Source organism: Papio anubis, chromosome 16 (assembly GCF_008728515.1).
Source record: "Papio anubis isolate 15944 chromosome 16, Panubis1.0, whole genome shotgun sequence".
NCBI classification, from domain to species: Eukaryota; Metazoa; Chordata; class Mammalia; order Primates; family Cercopithecidae; genus Papio; species Papio anubis.
In genome coordinates, this window is record NC_044991.1 from 48,722,404 (window position 1) to 48,742,948 (window position 20,545).

A 20,545-nucleotide genomic window follows, 5' to 3' on the forward strand; every position below is an offset into this window, starting at 1 on the left:
TGCCTATTAAAAAAAAAAAAAAAAGAAAGAAAGAAAGAAAAAAAGGAAGAAGAAGAAAGAAAAAAGACTCACAAGTTGTACTACCAAAATATGCTTCCCATACCCATTTTTGAGGGATTCTTTTTTTTTTTTAGTAAAATAATTAGACATTTATGGGTGAAGGCAGCGTCTCAATGGATGTTTTTCTGATTGTAAAGTCTTTTAGCCTTGTATTTATGAGGCTATAATATGTAATATGAAGCTGAAGGCTGTGAACCTTTTTTTTTTTTTTTTTGTTTTTTGTTTTTTGTTTTTTGTTTTTTTTGAGATGGAGTCTCGCTCTGTCGCCCAGGCTGGAGTGCAGTGGCCGTGTGAACCATTTTTTAAAACAATAACTATCATCCAAGCATGAATATTGCCTTTGGTACTACTAAGGACACAAGACTATAACTACAGAAGAATGTGGGTGAAATAATTAAAAACAACAGCAGCAGCAAATCTCTTGGTTATTTTGTAAAAACAAAATGATGTTCCCTAAGGTTTAAAGGATATCCGACAAAGTTCCATTGTGCAACCAAAATGTTTGTTTCTGGGTAGATAATACAGTACAGATACTGTAATATTGCAGTTTTTCAGCCATTTTTGATACATGCCTTGTTGATTTCCCCAGTCCTGATTCCCAAAACAGCTAAGAATCATAGAATTTTAGAGCTGGATGGGACTGACTGAGGTCTGATTTACTGGAGGGAACCATTGGAGGTTGAAGCATTTCTTGTGATGACTTTTCTCATGTTCTTTATAAAGAGGGTGTCAACCCATTGAACAGTTTAGAGAGAAAAGGAAATGCTGAGCTCCTTTCAATTTACATTAAAGCTCTATGCTCTTGGTTAGGATCTATGGAGCCCTGCTCAGGTGAGATAATTGAGCCCCAGAGAAGAGACTTCACTCTATGTTGACCATTCTGATATGTTGTCTGGGGCTCTTTCCATAGTACAGTGTAATCTTGATGGAAGGGACTTTCTGCCTATGACCTATTTATAAAATCCCCCATCATAAGATAAAATATGCACTTATTTGTAGCTGCCTTTTTTTTTCAATCAACTTTATGTTTGTGGAATTCATTGAACTTTTCCAAATGGTTCTTTCTCCCTGCTATGTAGCATTGCAATGTAGGAATATACCCCCATTTATTTATGCATTTTACTACTGATGAGTCTATGGATAATTTCTAGTTTGTGATTCTTAAACAGGAGGCAACAAAAGCCAGTTACACATAGAAAAGTAGAAATACAAAGCAATATCTTTAAACACTCTTGTTATTCAAAAAGTTCGCCTCTTCTCCTACTGAGGGAATATATTTTAAAACTGACCCTCTCAATGGTAGTGTAAGGTTCCTTATCTTTTACTCGAAAGCTCAGAAAAAGCCTGCTGGATATGGTCTCGAAAGTGTAGTCCTCTCTTACATTTCCAAAGGGAAGGGTAATTTTTGCTAAGTTTACATATTTTATAAATCTGACATTATTGAAAGTAGGAGCAATAAGCCCCTTTCCTTTTTAAAAGAGACTGAGATCCCACTGTTCTACCAACTTACCCAAATTAAACAGTAGTATTAAGTTGGAGAGGGAAATGAATTTTGGCATTTTTCAAAGATTTGAATTTCAAAGGTTTATTATTATGCATAACAGAGGGAGGGAAATGACAATGCTATTTAATAAACTTCGCTAGAAACTTCACATTAAATACCTCTTGGACACAGCTTCAAGTACAGAAATTAGGAGTTATTATTCTAGCAATATTTCCTTCCTCGAGATTATTTTACCAGACCAACAAGCTGCCAGACACATGGTGGGATTGCTTCGTAGGAATGTAAAACTTCTAGACTAAAATCAAGGTTGGGTAAAAACAAAATATTGCCCCAAAGCACTTCAGATTTTACCATTGCAATGGTTTTGCCTTCCTTGATTTATACAATTAAAGGAGCAAAACTTAATCTGCTGTAATATATTACAATAGAATCCATCTTCTAAACTATATGATAATTTTATTAACAACTCTGTTGACAGTCTTCCTTAAAAATGTTACTGCTGAAAATTCACATGGTGGCTAATAACCACCATTGTTGCCATTTTATATTTGCATTTCATTCTTTGGCTCACTAAATATAATGTAATAAACATATATTAAGAGCCAAGGGAGTTTGACATGAATCCTGTATCTGCCACTAGCTAGCTGAGTGACCTTAGGCAAGTGATTTCATTCTGATACTTAGATTTTTTTCTCTTTGATGTGAGGCTAATGCCTCACTATGCTGACAGCATAGTGTTGTTATCAGAAAAAAAATGACAAGTGTATTAGGGTAATGCCCATTGTTATAACAACTAAACCCCAGAACTTCATTAGTTTAGTCCAGTAGAATTTAATTTCTTTCTTGCATGAAGTCCAGTGCAGGTGCTCCTGGTCAGCAAGTGGATCTCCTCCATACAACAGTTGAGGGATCCAGGCTCCTTCTACCTTGAAGTTTTACCACCACCCCTGCACTTCATTCTTCTCTGCATCCAGCCAACATAAAATCCCTAATCTGGAAGTGGATTACTGCACTTCTGTGCACATGCTATTGGCCAGGATGAGTCACATGGCAATACTTGGATGCAAAGGGAGCTGGGCACCTAATTTCTAGGGTTCTATATTACAGAAAGGGGAGCATGTGAAATCCATATACATTGTGAAGCTTTTGTTGCTGTTGTTGCTGGTGACATTTCAGGTAGTCTTCTTGTTAGCACCATCATCCTACACCGGCATTCCCATAATCATATTGAACATGGTGAATATCATCATGTTATCTTAGAAAAAATGACCAAGAAGTGATCACAGTTGGAAATGCAATTGCTATTAATTCCCAATTCATGGTGTATAGCACTGACAATATTTTGCTGATTTTCCCATCACATAGGCACCAAGTTATGCTAAATTATAAATTAGATATATTAAAATTCCAATGCCAAAATTATTCAAGAATCATAGTAAAAGACATCTACAGTAAACCCAAGTTTTTACTGCAGCATATAGTTATTGGAAGGGCCTTCTCTCTTCCAGGATCAGCTATTGTCCAGAGAAGAGCCCAGAGGGGCTGAAGAAAGTCCCCAGGAGACCATGCTAAGGAGACATATCCTAAATGATCATTTCACTGTGCTATCTTTTGTGCTGTAGGAGCCATAGGCTTTTGACCCCCAAAGATTCACTGAAAAATCACTGACATGAGGAAGATTGATTAGAGAAAAGACATACAAATTTATTTAATGTCTTCCGTAGCGGCATTAAATAAATGCCTTTAGAATGAAGACTCCTCTTCCAATAGGTTACAGAAACTTATATTTTATCTTGAGGTTAAAGAAAGAATGGGAGCTTGTATCCTGGTAAGACCAGTTATGAGAGGTGGGAGAAGAATTCTATTGAGGGGCAATAAATGATAGAATGGGGAATAAATATTAATTTGTAAATAGCCCTCTCTGGATTTTAAATAATCATTGGAGACAATTCATTATGCCCATGAAAAGGTCTGCTCAGGTGTGGTCACATCTTGCTCAACTTTTCTGCAACAGATAATGAGATAACAGGGAAAGGAAGAAAAAACAATTGTTCACCTTGGTGGGTCTGGATCTTAGGCAGATAAAGGAACTTCATCTTCTTTGGGAGAGACTTTGGGTGGTGGAGGGAGGCCAGAGAATCCTTGAGGCTTCTTCAGTTCAGCATGTCAAAATGCCATATTTTGGGTTATTAGTCTCTGAGCCCCAACATTGTCTAGGAAAATAAATATACCTGGAAAACATACAATCACTTAATTACATCAAAACTCAAATCTTTGTTTTAGATTAAGTAATTAAAAATCAAATCAATTTTCATTCCACTCAGAGAAAAAAATCTGAAGCCCTGCAGTGGCAGCTGATGCCCTCAATCACTGCTTCTCAGACTTGAGTGCACATCAGAATCATCTGGAGAGCTTCACTGAAATGGATGGCTGAGTCTCCCTGCCCCACCCCTCAGAGCTGCTGAGTCAGTAGGTTTGTGGTGAAACTCCAAAATTTGCATTTTAAAACAAGCTCCCCAGTGATGCCAATGTTGCTGGTCTGGGACCACACTTGAAGAACTACTGCCCTATGTGGTCTGACTTCCTTTCTATCTCAGTCTCATGTCCCTCTGTTTGGCTCTTTGCTCACCCTTCCTCAGGGTCACAAGCCTCTTTGCTATTCCTTGAACCCACCAGGCATATCCACATCTCCAGGCCTTTACACTTGCTGTTGACCCTTACTAGAACTCTTTGGCCAGATACTCTAATGAATTGTATCCTTTCTATCTTCAAATATTTGCTCAACTATCACCTTCTTAGGGACATCCTCTCATCCCTAGCCACACAATATAAAAATTCTATTCCCCTGCCACAGCATTCGCTATTCCATTTTCTGCTTTTATTTTTTTTCTCCCGGACTTTATCATCTTCTAATATACTACGTAATTTGCCTATTTACTTGTTTATTGTTTTCTCTCCTATCATGAGAGCCCCATAAGGGTGGTAAGGATCTTTGTCTGCTTCCCTGTTGCATCTTCAGTACCATGGACAGTACCCGACTTCAGCAGGTGCACAGTAAAATATTTGTCAAAGAAACGATGGAGGCCTAAGGGAAGAAAGAATGGAGAGAAAATTAAAATAATCTTAATCTACCACAGATTTTTGCTTGGAATGCGAATCACTTCTCACTTGCACACAGCCAGTTAACCGTGTAATCCACGTGCAGTGCCTCTGCTTTGCTGTATAATTCTGAAAGCCTTTAGTGCCCTGGTTGCCTTTATCCCCCTCATGCCAGCATTATCCTCAGGTTCTTCTGGGGTTTGAGAGCCTCAGGTGGCAGGCTGTAAGTGAGGATCTGAAAATATTTTACAATAGAAGTGGGCAACTTCAGATTTGGAAGGGAGAGACAGTCAGAAGCTAGTTATTGTTGTTTTTGCTGCTCTTATTGGGACTCTCAGTTCGTCTGAATTAGGCTGCACAAACCAAGCCCATTCTTGCCCTTCCCCTTTGGCTTACCTGCTCTTATGGAGAAGCAAATATGAAGAAAAGAGCCAGAAGGTGAGACTTATACACTATAGCAGGGGTTTCTATGCATGGAAAGTTCAGTTTGAAGCTGACATGTCAACAGGACTACCATTTCTATTTGCTCAGAATGTTGGATTGTTTGGGGACAAGGCAATATCCAATGATAGATTCTAGTGGTTTAAAGAAAGAAACAACAACAACAAAAAAAGCCCAAGAACTGTGATTTTTTTAATCTAAAATTGTACTACAACTTTTTAGTATTTAACTGCTAAGAAGATTCCATTCTTTACTCATAACAGCAAATTCCCTTCTTATTTGGCCCAGTCTTTTTCAACAGGAAAGTTTCTTACACCCAATACTCTATTGTTTAAAATTCATACAGTCAATGACATTAAAAGTGGCCAGCTTGGCCAGGCGCGGTGGCTCACGTCTGTAATCCCAGCACTTTGGGAGGCCAAGGCGAGCGGATCACGAGGTCAGGAGATCGAGACCATCCTGACTAACATGGTGAAACCCTGTCTCTACTAAAAATACAAAAAAAAATAGGCAGGCTTGGTGGCAGGCGCCTGTAGTCCCGGCTATTCTGGAGGCTGAGGCAGGAGAATGGCGTAAACCCGGAGGGCAGAGCTTGCAGTGAGTCCAGATCGTGCCACTGCACTCCAGCCTGGGAGACAGACCGAGACTCCATCTCAAAAAAAAAAAAAAAAAAAAAAAAAAAAAAGTGGCCAGCTTGACAACTTATTTCTCCCATAACTTTAAGAAAATATACAGCTCTGAGGTTTTCAAACAAATGGTAGCAGTAACTTACTTTTGGAAATAAGTCAAACACAATTGCAGTTGCCCATATGAAGCCCATATTCTCACCAGGAGGTGGTGCTAGCATATGACCCTCAGATGGAAAAGAGCAGAATTAGGCAACTGTTTGTGTGACCCATTTGACCAATCTAAATAAAGCAAAATTAAGGTTACATAAGGTTATTTGGCTCGATGTGAAATTCCTATGCATCAGTTTGTATCTTCTTGAAGACTGAAGGAAAGAAAACAGGCTCCGATGTTGTTAAACTTGACAGTGTTTCCAATTATGATTTATGGAAGGTCTCATTTTGATTGCCAGCTGTGTGTACACCTGCACACACACCCAAAATACCATTTTCAATCACCTGAGAAGATTGATAATTAGATGAGAACGACACCTGCCACGTATCTCATAGTTACTGTTGCAGACTTCTAAAGTCTTTATAGCCAATTATTTGGGGGGCTTTTTACCTGTTGCTGGGACATGTAGCTCCTTGAAATTGCCTTTTTAAGAGAGGGCAGAAGATCTCAGTGTGGTATCTTGAGTGGTGAGTTCCAGAAATTACAGCATTCCTCTGCCAACTACCAGAATTAGAGTTTATTCTTAGTGTATGCTGGAGCTGGCTCACATGAGCTTGTGAGAGCCAATTGTGCTCATCTTTAAAAATATTTTTTTCAATTAAAAAAAATGTTCAGCAATGTCACAATGGTAGCTTGAAATTAGCTTTGTGAAAGTACTTGCACCATAAAAGTTGACAGACATTACAATCAGGGTTTGTTTCACCCTTTTTCAGAGCCAGTTTTTAACCACTTAGCAGCATGCCACTATTACTTACTGCAAATATAGTCCTAATTCTCTATGTCTCACAGTAGCCAATCATTGGCAATGTGACATTGAAGCTCCTTCCTTTGAAAAGCAGACTAATTTCCCCACCCATTGAATCTGGGCTGGTCTTATAGCTTGCATTGGTTATAGAAGCTAGTGGAACCAATCTTACGTGCCTTTTCCTAGTCTAGGTCTCAAGAGGTGTTACATCTGTGCTCTCTAAGAACCCTGATACCACCACAAGAACAAGCCCATGCTACCCTGCTGAAAGATGAGAGTTCATGTGGCCATCCCAGACCAGTCAGTTTCCAGACAACCCATAGTTGACCACAGAACACATGAATGAGCACAGGCAAGACCATAAGAACCACCCTACTGGACCCAGCACAAATTATCAGCCCACAATATTTGGGGCCAAATAAATGATTGTCATTTTAACTCACTAAGTGTTGGGATGGTGTGATATGCAGCAAAAACTAACTGATCAACTAATCTACTCATAATTCACAGTAAGTTTTAAACAAACAAATAACAGTGATATTTCCAGGATTAAATTATGGGCCAGTATCTGTTTGGGGAAACCCTACTTCACTAAAAGACTTACTGTGAAAATACTTTATCAAGTTTTCCTGTTCATTACCTTCAGAAAGTAGATGGGCGTATTTGGATATTAGTGTCATTGATGTAAAATATTTTTAAAAACTGGAGAATCTGGGACTATCTATACAATGTTTACAAACGGTGGACCACTTCATTCCCTTCTTAAATAAGTATTGCTTCAGCCACAGGAGCTGCTTTTGTTTCTTGAACAAGGTAAATCCTTTTCTCTCTTGAGTACTTTATCCTTGGTTACTTTTGCCTGGAATGCTCTGTCTCAAGTTCACAAGACCTGCCCCTTCTTATCCATAAAGGCTGAACTCAAAGCATTCTCAACCCAATATCTGTATCACAAGTAGGCATGCAGCTGCTCTCCTACAAGTTACATTTTCATAATGCTATCCAGTAGAAATATAATATAAGGTACATCTTCAATTTTAAATACTCCAGTAGTCATATTTTGAAATATAAAAGAGGTAAAACTAATTTTAATTAATCTGTTTCATTTTATCCAAAATGTTTACCACTTTAATATATAACCAATCTAAAAATATTAGTAATACAAGTGATAAAAAAAATAACCTGTACAGTATTATTCATACCAGCTTTATTTGTAATAGCCAAAAACTAGAAACAACCAAACTATCCCTCAGTGAGTGAGTGGTTTAACAAAGTATGGTACATGCATGCCATGAAATACTACTCACCAATAAAAAAGAATGAACTATTGATACACGCAACAACGTGGATGGAGTGTAAGGGCCTTGGGCTGAGAGGGAAACAGGACCATCCCAAATGGTCATATAGTCTATTATTTCATTCATATAATAGTCTCAATATTATGCATTTGTGGAGATAGAAAACAGATTACAGGTTGCCAGGACTTAGCGATGGTGGGGGTAGTGAGGGAACATGTGACTTTAAAAGGATAGCACATATTTGTGGGGATAGAACAGTTCTATACACTGATTGTGCTGGTAGTTACAGGAATCACTACATGTGATAAAATGGCATAGACATATATACATACATTGTACCAATGCTAAAGTCCTGGTTTTGATATGATAACCCTAACTATGTAAGACGTAACTATGGGGGGGGGTACAATTAAAGTAAAATGTACACTTATATGTGTACTTTTTAAAACATTACGAATTCACAGAAAGTTGTGAAGATAGTATGGAGAGATTTGTGGGCCCTTTATCTCTGTAACATTTTATTTCTTTCCTTTACAATAATAATAGCTAACAATTATGGAATGCTCATTCCGTGCCAGGCAGTGTTTCATGTGCTTAACAAGTGTTAACTCATTAAATATTCACAACAACCTTTTGACATAGATATTAATTAGTTGCACTTTATTAAAAAGCTGAGGCATAAAAAGATTAAGTAATTTGCCCCAGTAAGTAGAAGAGCAAAAGTTTGAACCCAGAAGACTGACTCTAGACTTCACTGTGCTTGTTTTTTCTTCTCCCTTCTACTCTATAAGGTCTTGATCACCACTGCCTTGCCTATAGTGCTTGGTATACAGCAAGTAGTTAATTAAAATTTTTAGAGGAGTGATAAAAACATACAAGGAAAAAATCAAAAAGGACTGGGTCCTCTCTCTCCCACTCTGTCCCTGAAAAGCTGTGTGTTTATCTGGGTTCCTTAGAAGCATTTGGGATGCATTCCTGTCATATGCTGTTGATCTCACCCTGTGTGCTGCCTGCTTGTTAGAAGCCAGTCTGCTTGAACCATGAATTGTCTCTATCAAGGGAAATGTTTTGTCTCAGTGACTATTCATTCAACAAATATTATTGCTCATCTACTATGTGCCGGGCACAGATAAGATCAAGATGACCTTAAGGAGCTTATTACTTGCTAAGGAAGACCAACTTTGATTTCCAACAATGTTGGTAGGAAAGGAAAGTATCTAGGCTTTCTGAAAGGCAACTTGCTAGCATTTTAAAAAGTTTTGAACATGCTTGCTTTTATGGGATGAATGCCATCCATCTCCCAAGTTCATATATTGAAATCCTAACCTCCAATGCCTCCAAATGTGACTGAATTTGGGAGGCAGGGACTTTAAACAGATGATTAAATTAAAATGAGGTCATTAGTTTGGCCCCTAATCTAATATGGCCCATGTCCTTTTGAGAAAAGGAAACTTGGACACAGTCATATATAGGGGGAAGACATCATCTACAAGCCAATGAGAGAAATCTCAGTCTCAGAAGAAACCAACCCTCCCGACACCTTGATCTTGGACTTCCAGCCTCCAGAAGTGAGAACAAAATTTATCTTGCTTAAGCCAACCAATCTGTGTTACTTTGTTTTGGCAGCCCTAGGAAACTAATACATATGCCTTTCTTCCATTATTTCCACATCTGACAATCTGTGCCACAGACTTGCTCGTATTTTTGCAGAATGATACACCTAGCAGAGTTCTAACAGCAATGGTGTTTTTTAGAGCCCCAAAACTTAAATGTTAATCAATAGAAGAATCAATAGATGAATTATAGTACATTGCATTTTATAAAATGCTATGGAGACTTTAAAAAGCAAGTGTGATATGTGTGCTGATATGGAAAGATAGCCAAGGTTTGCTTTTTAATTTTTTTTTAACGTAACACCCAAAATAGGCTAAATGACTCAAAAAAAAAAAACAAGTCCCACCCAGTGTACTTAGAGTGGTCATATATTTATGTATAAAAAATCAGGATGTGTGCAGGGATAACACAAATAGAAAATGGTCTGAATTTGAAACTTTGCAATAGGAACAAAGTAGTTCCCTTTTAGCTTTTACTTTGTGTGCTTCTTTTTGTTTGAACCATCCACAACTGTGAGCTTGGATAAGGGGTTTGGATTTGTGTGTAATGACAATAAGAAGTCATAGAAAATGTTTAGGAGAGTGAGCATAATACAGACGTACATTTTAGAAACATTGGTCTCCCTACAGGGTGGAGAACTGCTTGGACAGGTAAGTCTAGTGGAAGGGAAACTGAGCTAGACAACTTTGTAGCAGCCTAAGAGAGAAATGATGGTGGCGTGGACAGGGTAGACAGAATGTGTTCATGCATGTCTGTAATTTGAAATAATCTTTTCTCTAGCACAATAGACAAGGAACTGTGGGAGCACTTAAGAAGAAAGGTATTCTGAGGTCTAAAGTGGCCTCCCTAAGGAAGTTCCATTTGATCTGAGGCCAGAAAAGAGACTTTGGCTGAGGGCCAAGATGAGAGGGTAGAGACAGGCAGGGGAGGGTGAAGTTGGGGGGGGATGGGGGATTTTAAGATAATGGGGGTGACTAAGGATGGTAAGGCTTAATGAAAGGGAGAAGGAATTTATGCAGTTAGAGAGGTACCAAGGGGTGGTCCCGAGGAGACTTGTAAGCTCTGATAAGGAGTTTGGTTTTGTTTTTAAGGTCAGTGAGAAGTCATAGAAAAGGTTTAAGAGAGAGACAGCATGATACAGACTTATATTTTTCAAAAGATTGATCTGCCTACAGGGTGGAAAACTGCTTGGCAGGGGCAAGTTTAGTTGAAGGGAAACTGAGCTAGATAATTTTATAGTAGACTAGGACAGAAATGATGCTGACATGGACAGAGCAGTGACAGTGGGTGTGGTAGACAGAATAGTGCCCTCCTTGCAAAATGTCAGCGTCCTAATCCCTGAAATATGTAAGGGGAATTACGGTTGCAGGTAGAATTGCTGTTGCTAATAAGATGACTTTAAAATAGGGAGATTATCCAGGCTGGTCCGATATAATACAAGAGTCCTTAAAAGTAGAAGAGAAAGACAAAACAAGCGAGTCAGAGGAAAATGGGAAAGATGAGCCAGGCACGATGGCTCATGCCTGTAATCCCAGCACTTTGGGAGGCTGAGACAGGCAGATCACCTGAGGTCAGGAGTTGGAGACCAGCCTGGCCAACATGGCAAAACCCCATCTCTACTAAAAATATAAAAACTAGCCAGGCATTGTGGTGCATGCCTGTAATCCCAGCCACTCGGGAGGCTGAGGTCAAAGAATCACTTGAACCCAGGAGGCGGAGGTTGCAGTGAGCCGAGATCACCAAGATCACCAGGATCACACTACAGCACTCCAGCCTGGGGGGTGGGGGGTGGGGGCAGCATGTGACCCTGAGAAAGAAAGAAAGGAAGGGAAGGGAAGGGAAGGGAAAGAAAGGAAAGAAAACAAGGAAAAGAAAAGAGAAGAAAAAGAAAGTGGGAAAGATGGAATAACAGTCAGAGAGAGATGCAGTATCAGCCGAGGAATACAAGTGACTTCTAGAAACTGGAAGAGACAAGGAAATGTATTCTCCTCTAGAGACTTCAGAAAGGGACATACCTCTGCCAATGCCTTGATTTTTACCCATTGAGACTCATGTTATACTTCTGACTTCCAGAACTGTAAGAAAATAAATTGCATTATCTAAGCTGCTAAGTTTGTGGAAATTTGTTACATCAACTTTAGGAAACTAATACAGTGGGAATTCAGAGAGAGGTATAGATGTAGTGAACATCTGGGGAGCAGATGCAATTTAATGCAATGTGGCGCTATCTATATAAGGATTAAGATATGTATGAAAGAAAGAGGTAGAGCAAGTAGGAGATCATGAGTTGAGTTTTGGAGATGCTGAGTGTCAAAAATAAGAATAATCAAAGAGGAGCTTTGGAAGAATAGACACGGAGCTTAAGAGAGAAGTTTGGGCTCTGTCTCCATATTTGGGCTGATTGGCATAAAGAAGAAGTAAACTTATAGTAAAGAATAAAACCATGGTGAAGTAGTGGCTTTTGATTGTTATATTTAACACATTTCCATGCAGTTTTTCTGAGTATTTACTGCGTTGATGGTACTCTAAAACCCATGATTTTCTTCTTGCTATTATCTCAATATTACATTGTCATTCTGACAATGTGAAAATGATTCAAATTTAAATATGTTTTCCTTAAAGTGTGCCTTTTGTCAGTACTGGATATTGGATAGCAGAAAGTTGAGAAGGATGAGTTGAAGCCAGGGTGAGGAGTTGAAGCCAGGATGAGGGGTTAAGTTAGAGCAGAAAGGTATGATGATGTTGAGGGTCTAGAAAGTGTGCAGTTCAGATGGATGTATATGCTAAATCCAACTGTGGGCACAGATTTCAGAATCAGGGCAGAATCAGAAGGCTTAGATAAGAAGAAACCAGCAGACAGGTAAGATTCAAGTGTCATGATCAGAGGGAAGGGTCTAAGACATTCACAGAAGTAGAGAAGGACAAATAAGAAACAAAGATTCAGGTATGAAGTCAGGGTTTACATCCCAGTGGTAGAAATTAGAAGCCAGCTCACCTGGCTAGTTTTTTGTATTTTTTAGTAGAGACAGGGTTTCACCAGGTTAGCCAGGATGGTCTCAATCTCCTGACCTCATGATCTGTCTGTCTCGGCCTCCCAAAGTGCTGGGATTACAGGCTTGAGCCACCGCGCCCGTCCCAACTACTCGGGAGGCTGAGGCAGGAGAATGGCCTAAACCCGGGAGGCGGAGCTTGCAGTGAGCTGAGATCCGGCCACTGCACTCCAGCCTGGGCAACAGAACGAGACTCCGTCTCAAAAAAAAAAAAAAAAAAAAAAAAGAAATTAGAAGCCAGAATCAGATCCACAAAAGAAAAAAAGGGGCTACAGCTGTTTCTACACCTGTGGAGAAGGCAAGTGTGTTTGGATTATGACACAGGTCACAAAAACAGGCCCAGGTCACAAAGCAACTGAATAATGAGCATCTGTACAATAGAAATGGGGACCAGGTACAAGGATAATCATTTTGTTGACCCAACAGGCTTTAATACAGTTTCTTCTGGAGTAGGAAGCACCCAGTGGAACGTAGTGACTGTCTGATGGGTCCTGTTAGGAGACACTGCAATAGATGAATCCAAGGAGAGGAAACTATGTCATTTATAACAACTTTGACACATAATGATATGTTTTTTTTAGAAAACAACTTTATTTTTAGATTATATGATGAACCCATCCCAAGATTTTGTATTTTCCTATGGATCCCAAATATGTAATCCAAGTTGTATTTTCCCTAAAATCAGCATAGCTAAAAGCCTGGAGAATCTTTTGTTCTTGATTCTGAGGCTATAATGAATGTACACCTGGGCAATGACATCTCAGAAAGGGGATGGTGTTGTTGGTGGCATCCCCTCTGTAATGTGATTTCGGAAACAGCCACCTTTCTCCCATAAGTGACTGGTCAGTCATTAAATCTAAATTATATGAACACAGGTATGTATTGCTAAAGTACTTAAATTTCCGTTGTTACATTTACCAAGTTCTGAAAAATAGATCTGAGACTAAGAAAAGAAAAATCCCTCTTCATGAGGGAGTCAATAAGAAAAGACTCACTCTTAAGAGGTATGTTAAAGTCACCATTTTAAAATTCTGTGGTCTTATTCTTTCTACTATGTCTCTAGCTGGCTGAATGACTGGAAATCTTAATAGTTCAGTAATTACATTGACGCTTCACTTTGTTAGACCAACACCGTTTGACATATTTCTTTCTTAATCCCAAATGTTATATTACAATTTGAGATTTTTGAGGGGGGATATGAACAAAAAGATTTTTTAATAGGTGAACTCCTGCTCTGCCTGCCCCACCACACCCTGTGCCTGCCCCAACCTATCTTCAGTATGGCTCCTGCCTGCCAACTACTTCCTCTCATGCAGTCAAAGCTCCTGGGGCATATCCATGTCATTATCTTTTATTACTATTATTATTATCATGAAATATACAAAACAAAAAGTTTACCATTTTAACCAATTTTTATTGTACTGTTCAGTGGCATTAAATACATTCATACTTTTGTGTGACCATCACCACCATCCATGCCATTAAACTTAAAATGTTACCATGGATGGGACACAGGACTGAGCCATGAGTCACTGTTTTGAAAAGGTTGAAGAATGCTGGAACCTTCTCAATTTGTAATAGGGGTCAGGTAGCTACTCCTCTACCTCTACGTGTCCACCTGATGTGACGAGAGATGGCACTTCAGCCACTGATTGGACCTGGCTTGTAGTAGAGTTCCTACTCCATTCCCTAAAATCCTGATTTGGATTGCATTTGCTAGGAGCCAGACACAGATCTAAGCCACTTTTCATGTCTTAGTTCACTGAATGTTCACAACAACACACTGAGGGGGAGAATATTGCTATTCCCATTTATCATAGGAGGATACTGAGGCAAAAGGATGCAAAGCAGGTTGCCCAAGAATGCAGAACTGATAAATGTAGCAGGACTCAGATTCAGATCCAGGAAGTCTGGGTCCCTGCTTTCAACCACAATCCCAAATTAATCCCTGAGGAGGCAACAGGATTGTTTGATAAAATTATTTTGTCATTACCCTTTTAGATAACTTCATAAAGAAAGTAATTTCACAGAATGCCCATCTTGCTTTTTTGAACACTTCAAGCTTTATGCCCAAGAGAAAAATAAGGCAACAAAAATACTTTTAAAATAGTTATAAAGGAATACATGCAAAAAGCAGGGGTCTCCACAAGGCTAATGGAGACTTTGGCCCCTTTTAATGGGTGGTGGCTTCTTGTGGATATTCCCTAGTCCCTAGGCATTGCTGGTGAATCCTGGGAAGTGGGGACCACAAGCCCCACAAGTATGCTACGTGCCAGTCAGAGTCCTGATGGGAAGCAGAAGGTAAACTCCAGAAGGGTCTACCTGGTACATAGAAGCAAGGTTCTGAGAACCTATAAAAAATGTTGGAATACCCACAAACTAAAAACTGTAGGAAGATATCGTATCTAGCCCTACAGGGACTGAAAACTGGCGGGAAAACTGGAGGGAAAAGGGAATGCCAACAGGAGCTTGTACATGTTGGGGAATTTTGGCAAGAAAACCAGAGAAACACATTTGGCAAGAAAACCAGGGAATTTTGCAAAGAAAGCCAGGGGAATAAATCCCCATCCTCTTTCTCCACCTACAAATTGCCTCTAATTGGTCAAATCCCCCTAGAAGCTAAAGAAAAGGAAGTTCTAGTGATGCAGTCATAGAAATCAACTTAAAGGCACAGAGAAGAGCAGAGACTGAATCCAGGGCTGGGGAGAGAGTTGTAGTGTATCAACTCAGAAGAACCAGCAAAGTCCCCACTGCAACCAGATAATATGAGCAGTATTAACCACTCCCTTGTCTATCATGGAAGCAACATTCAGATCATCCAGTCCCTTGTAGGGCTTTCTTCTAATATCTTCTCACTGAGTTATCCGAACAATTACAGGAGCCAAGCATATCTGGAGTTAACTCCATGTAGAATGGAGGACTCCCCATGTGAGAGAGGCTGCCAGGGCCACAGAGCATGCTGCACCATGGGGACTGGACTAGTATTCAAGTCAGCAGAGCATGGACCAGTTTGTCCTCACAATGTGGACTGCCGGGTTTGGAATTCCATTTCGGTTCCTTCCTATTGAGTGAACTTGGGCACATTTTTAAAAATTCCTGTAGGCCTCAGTTTCCTTATCTGTATAGCAGAAATACTAATAGTCCTTACAATATAAATTGCTGTAAACAGAATATGTGAATTTGTACATATAGAGCAGTATCTGACACACAATTCATCCTAGATGATTATTATTTAAGTAGCATCTTCTGGTCCCTAATGAGGTGCTGTGCCATCACCCCAACCTACAGGTGCTGCTGCATTAGCCTGCTATTTCTTCTTTGACTCCCTGCTCTGTATGCCTGTTCATAGAGACCTGAATTGGGAGATGCTTGCATGTTGGAACTTTTAGACTAGGCATATGCTTAAGGCAGGGCAACCCACTAAGTTAGGGACAGAGCTGGGCTGTCCCCGAGAACAGGTTGAGGGCTGAGATAACCATGAAGATGTCAGAGCAGAAATGGGGTATGGGAGTCTGGGGATCTGGATTTCCTTCAGTCTCTTCTATGACTTAAGACTTACCTTTCATAGAAGAACATAGGGTGACTGAAACCATCCATCAAAGCAGTGTTTGCTGTGAGTTTTGCAATAAACTTTGAGAAATGAGGATTCTGGGATCTGTTTACTATCCTCCTCTAGGAACTAAACTAATATTAGCATAATAAAGACCTTGAAATGTCCCACAAAAGGACCTTATGTAATTCATTGTTTCCCAAACTTAGTTAGCTAAGGAACCAACTTGGTTAATGCTGAATCAAACTGCCAGGTGAATGTTCACATAATGAAACAAATAATAAAGTGTTTAATAATGAAACAAAGAGATGGATAAATATTTCACATTAATTCTTGATTGCCTACTTTTCAACCTGTGGCTAACTTTCTGTACTGAAAGATACCTACCCAGCTGTTAGGAAGTAGATCTGCTGGACACGGAGGAGTGGAAGGAGGTATGCTGTGCCCTTGGTTTACATGGGTGCTGAGCAGCAGGGATCTTTTCTTCTATGGAAGGGGCTGCTCAGCTTCACCTGCTCAGTGACACAGTTTGTAGTTTCTCAGAAAGCGCCTTTCTGGAGAGACGTGACAGGACCCAAGAAACCTCACTATCCGTACCAACTGGATTCCCTAAGAAGGGTAGGATGGTGTAACTGGCAGAGAAGGTAAATACAGGGCAGCCATACATTGCTCTCACAAGTGATTAAAAGCTTGTGTTTTGAGATTCTAAATCTCCAGTTTTACAAGTTTCTAACCTGGGCTCTGAGCATCTGTTTCCTCTTCTATGAAAGGGCGATGATAATAACACCTCCTCTGCAGAAAAGAGTTAGTCTAGCAGGCTTGAGGATGCATATCCTAGAAAAAAGCCTATTTGCAAGGTTGGCCCTTGGTTGGCATCTGGGAACTTGGATTTTAGGAAGTTCCTCACCATTCCCTGATAAAGAATGGCTTATTGTGCCTAAACTGTTTATGCAAAAAAAAAGAAAAAGAAAAAAAAAAGGTTTATGTTGAACTCCTGTTTTCCTCCTGGAATTTAAATATGGACTAAGCAAGGGTGCCTATGTGACCAGTACCAAATAAAATCCTCAGGCCCTTCATCTCTGATGGGCTTCTCCGGTAGACGGCATTTTACGTGTGTTGTTACAATCAGTCCTGGGGGAATTAACAACAATCTGTGTGAGTTCTCTAGGAGAAGACCTCTGAAAGCCTGCACCTGGTATCCTCTGGACTTGGTCCCATGCCCCTTTTCCCACTGCTAATTTTGTTTTGTATCCTTTCACTGTAATAAATCATAGCCATGAGTATGACTGTATGCAGAGTCCTATGAGTTCTCCTGGCGAATCATCAAGCCTGGAGGTGGTCTTGGGGACCCGTGACAGAGGGCTGCCATGAATGTGGGATAAGACGCATTGAACTTTTAGTGCCCTAGTAGGTAGACTGAGCATGAGCACATCACAGAGAAGAAATCATCTGCCAAGCAGATCTTCACTTTCCTACTAGGCGTCCCTCTGTCCCATGGTGCTAAAAGGCACTAGGACCCTGTCTCTGTCTTTACCTGAGTGTGGGCCTCCTCCTTGCTAACAGAGCAGTAGACACTGCTGATAGAATGTCACGATCCATCTTGGAGATTTGTCTCTGCATCTGTGAACTTCCCAGGAATAATTGCTTCAGGATTTAGAGCTGTTTTGTGTTTTCCTTTTAAGTTGTTCCTTTGTAACTCTTTAACTCAAATTTACTGGAGAGATAGAACTGTTTGTTTGACCATTAAAATTATAGTTGTGTGGTGTCACAGGATGTAGTGTATGTAGACTAATTCAGCTGTGAATTTCCTCTCCACAACTCTCTTATTTAAACACAGAAACAGTATTAGTTCATTGATATTTTCTTTTGAATGCTCTCATTGAGTGGCATAGCAACCACTGGGAAATTCACAATGAGAAAGGGAATAACAAGACATTTCTATTCTGCCTCTAAAAGTATTTGGCCTAGCATTTTCAGTGCTTGTTCAGGTATGAATAGAGGCCAAATAACTCTTCTCAAATGATTTTTCTGAAATAATTTCTGTCTTGCTTTTTTAAAAAATGGTCATAGCTAAAGTTTCTTAAACTGTCAAGCAGACTCAGCCAACAAATGGCCAAATTATATTTTCAAATGTATTTTATGCTCACTAAATAATTCTGAGAGATGGTGTATAGAGCTAATTATTGGTGTAATTTCCTGCCACTGAAAACGTTCCAGGTCTTCAACCAAATAGTAATATCACAATCAAAACTCCTTTGAGTTAGCACTCAATTGTGTAGCAGCTAATATAGTTACCCAGATTGGATGTTGTTACTTGAAACTTTGAAGCAGCTAAAATAGAAACCTAAAAATGGCAAGCATCTGAAGATGCAAGGTAGAGGATGATAATCAGGGATTTTATTATGTTGGCTTTTTCTGTATAGCAGTCTACTCCAAAGCATAATGGTTTAAAGCAAAAAAACATTTATTTGTGTCTTGATTCTGTACTTCTAAGTCCAACTGGGTAGTTCTGCTGGTTTTGTCTAGGCTCTCTCATGTGGATAGCTGCTGGTCAGCTGGGCAGCTCTGCTTCTCAGGGTCGACTAGTTGCTGGCTGGGGAGACAGGTAACTGGGATACACAGCCCCTCATCTTCCAGCAGGATAGGCTGGCTTTGTTTTCATGCTGACTGCCGTTTCCAAAGACAGCAAGAGGGCGAGCAAGCCCCAGTGTGCAGACACTGTGCGTATTGGTGTCATATTTTCTCTTGTCTCATTAGTCACATCAAATTTTATATCCAAGTTCAGAGTCAGTGTGGGAGAGGCCTCCTTGAAGGCATGGATACCAGGAAGAATGAAACATTGTGGGCCATTCTGCAGCAGTCTGTGACAGCAGGGTTCCTTTACTTCTTTACACTTTGGTTTGGGTGTGCCCGAGTGTTTAAGGTCACCTCACTTGTATTTGTTGACCTACTTGTAGTAAAGTACTTATAGAATTGTTTTAAATTATAATTATATTTTCCAGGAAAGATAATGTATCAAGGTAGTTGAAGTCCTTATAATCTTTCATCCATTTTCATTACAGCCCTTCCAAATTAGTCTGAAGTAACAAGCAGAATGAATGTGATGGGTTTTGATGGAGTCCAGGGAGTGAAGGCTGTGAATGATCTGAGCATTGCTGAGAGAATATTTATGTAGGTAGAGGATGGAAAAAGAACTTGAGAAAACTGGAAGGCATGGGAAGACCCTGCTTACTACACAGGGACAAGTGTTTAAAAGAAATAACAGTTTTAACAGAGAATGAAGGGAGGTAGAGAAGGAACAATGGGGAGAGTGAGAGAACACGGAGCTCCAACCCCTTGTGCTATTTACTGAATAAATGTGCTGTTCAGGGTGATTTTAGTCCATCAACAAATATTTTGTGAGCCCTACTATAGGTCAGGCAAACAGTAATGAAAAAGCAGGAAGCATCCTTTCCCTCATGGATGGTACATTCTAGTAGTTAAAACAGACACTGAGCACACCATTACATGTAATTAATTACTCACAAGTGGATAAATGCTGTGAAGAATATATACATAGAAGTGTAGGATTATGGGCGCGGTGGCTCATGCCTGTAATTCCAGCACTTTGGGAGGCCGAGGCGGGCAGATCATGAGGTCAAGAGATGGAGACCATCCTGGCTAACACGGTGAAACCCCGTCCACTAAAAATACAAAAAAAAATTAGGCGGGCGTGGTGGCAGGCGTCTGTAGTCCCAGCTACTCGGGAGGCTGAGACAGGAGAATGGCGTGAACCCCGGAGGGGGAGCTTGCAGTGAGCCGAGATTGCGCCACTGCACTCCAGCCTGGGCGACAGAGCGAGACTCTGTCTCAAAAACAAAAAGAAGTGTAGGAATATATGACCACTATTCCAGTCCAAGGACTGAGATAATCTTCCTCAGCAAATCAACATGTAGGCCAAAACATCATCTTTTACAATGCCCATGGCAGTGTTGTAAGGATTCCCAAAATGGTGATTGTTCTATTCACAGATGAGTAGCTGCAGAAAGGAAAACGCAATTACCTGGGATCACAGTGAATAGGTGACCTACCTGGGATGCAAACCCGGGTTACCTTATGTGTTTGCAACATCATAAAGCATACTTTGCCTATTTTACATATTTTCTAGAGGTGTTCTAGTCACTGGCTATGTTTCACCTGGGTAAACGATGTTGTTTCAAACAGGTAAAGTACACTGTAAAAAAATTGTAAATATAATATGCAGTGAAAAGTGAGTCTTCCTCCCTGCCTTCTTCCCCTGGTTCCCTTCTCTGCAGGAAATATCAGTCAACTTTCTTGTATATTTGTCCAGAGGTGTATAATTAATAC

At 40.0% G+C, this 20,545-nt stretch overlaps 1 protein-coding gene across 1 annotated transcript in view; it reads left to right on the forward strand.

Annotated features, from left to right (window-relative positions):
* PAK5 (p21 (RAC1) activated kinase 5) overlaps window positions 1-20,545 on the forward strand; it is a 304,085-nt gene that overhangs the window by 177,146 nt on the left and 106,394 nt on the right. The gene's annotated exons all lie outside the window — the stretch shown is intronic.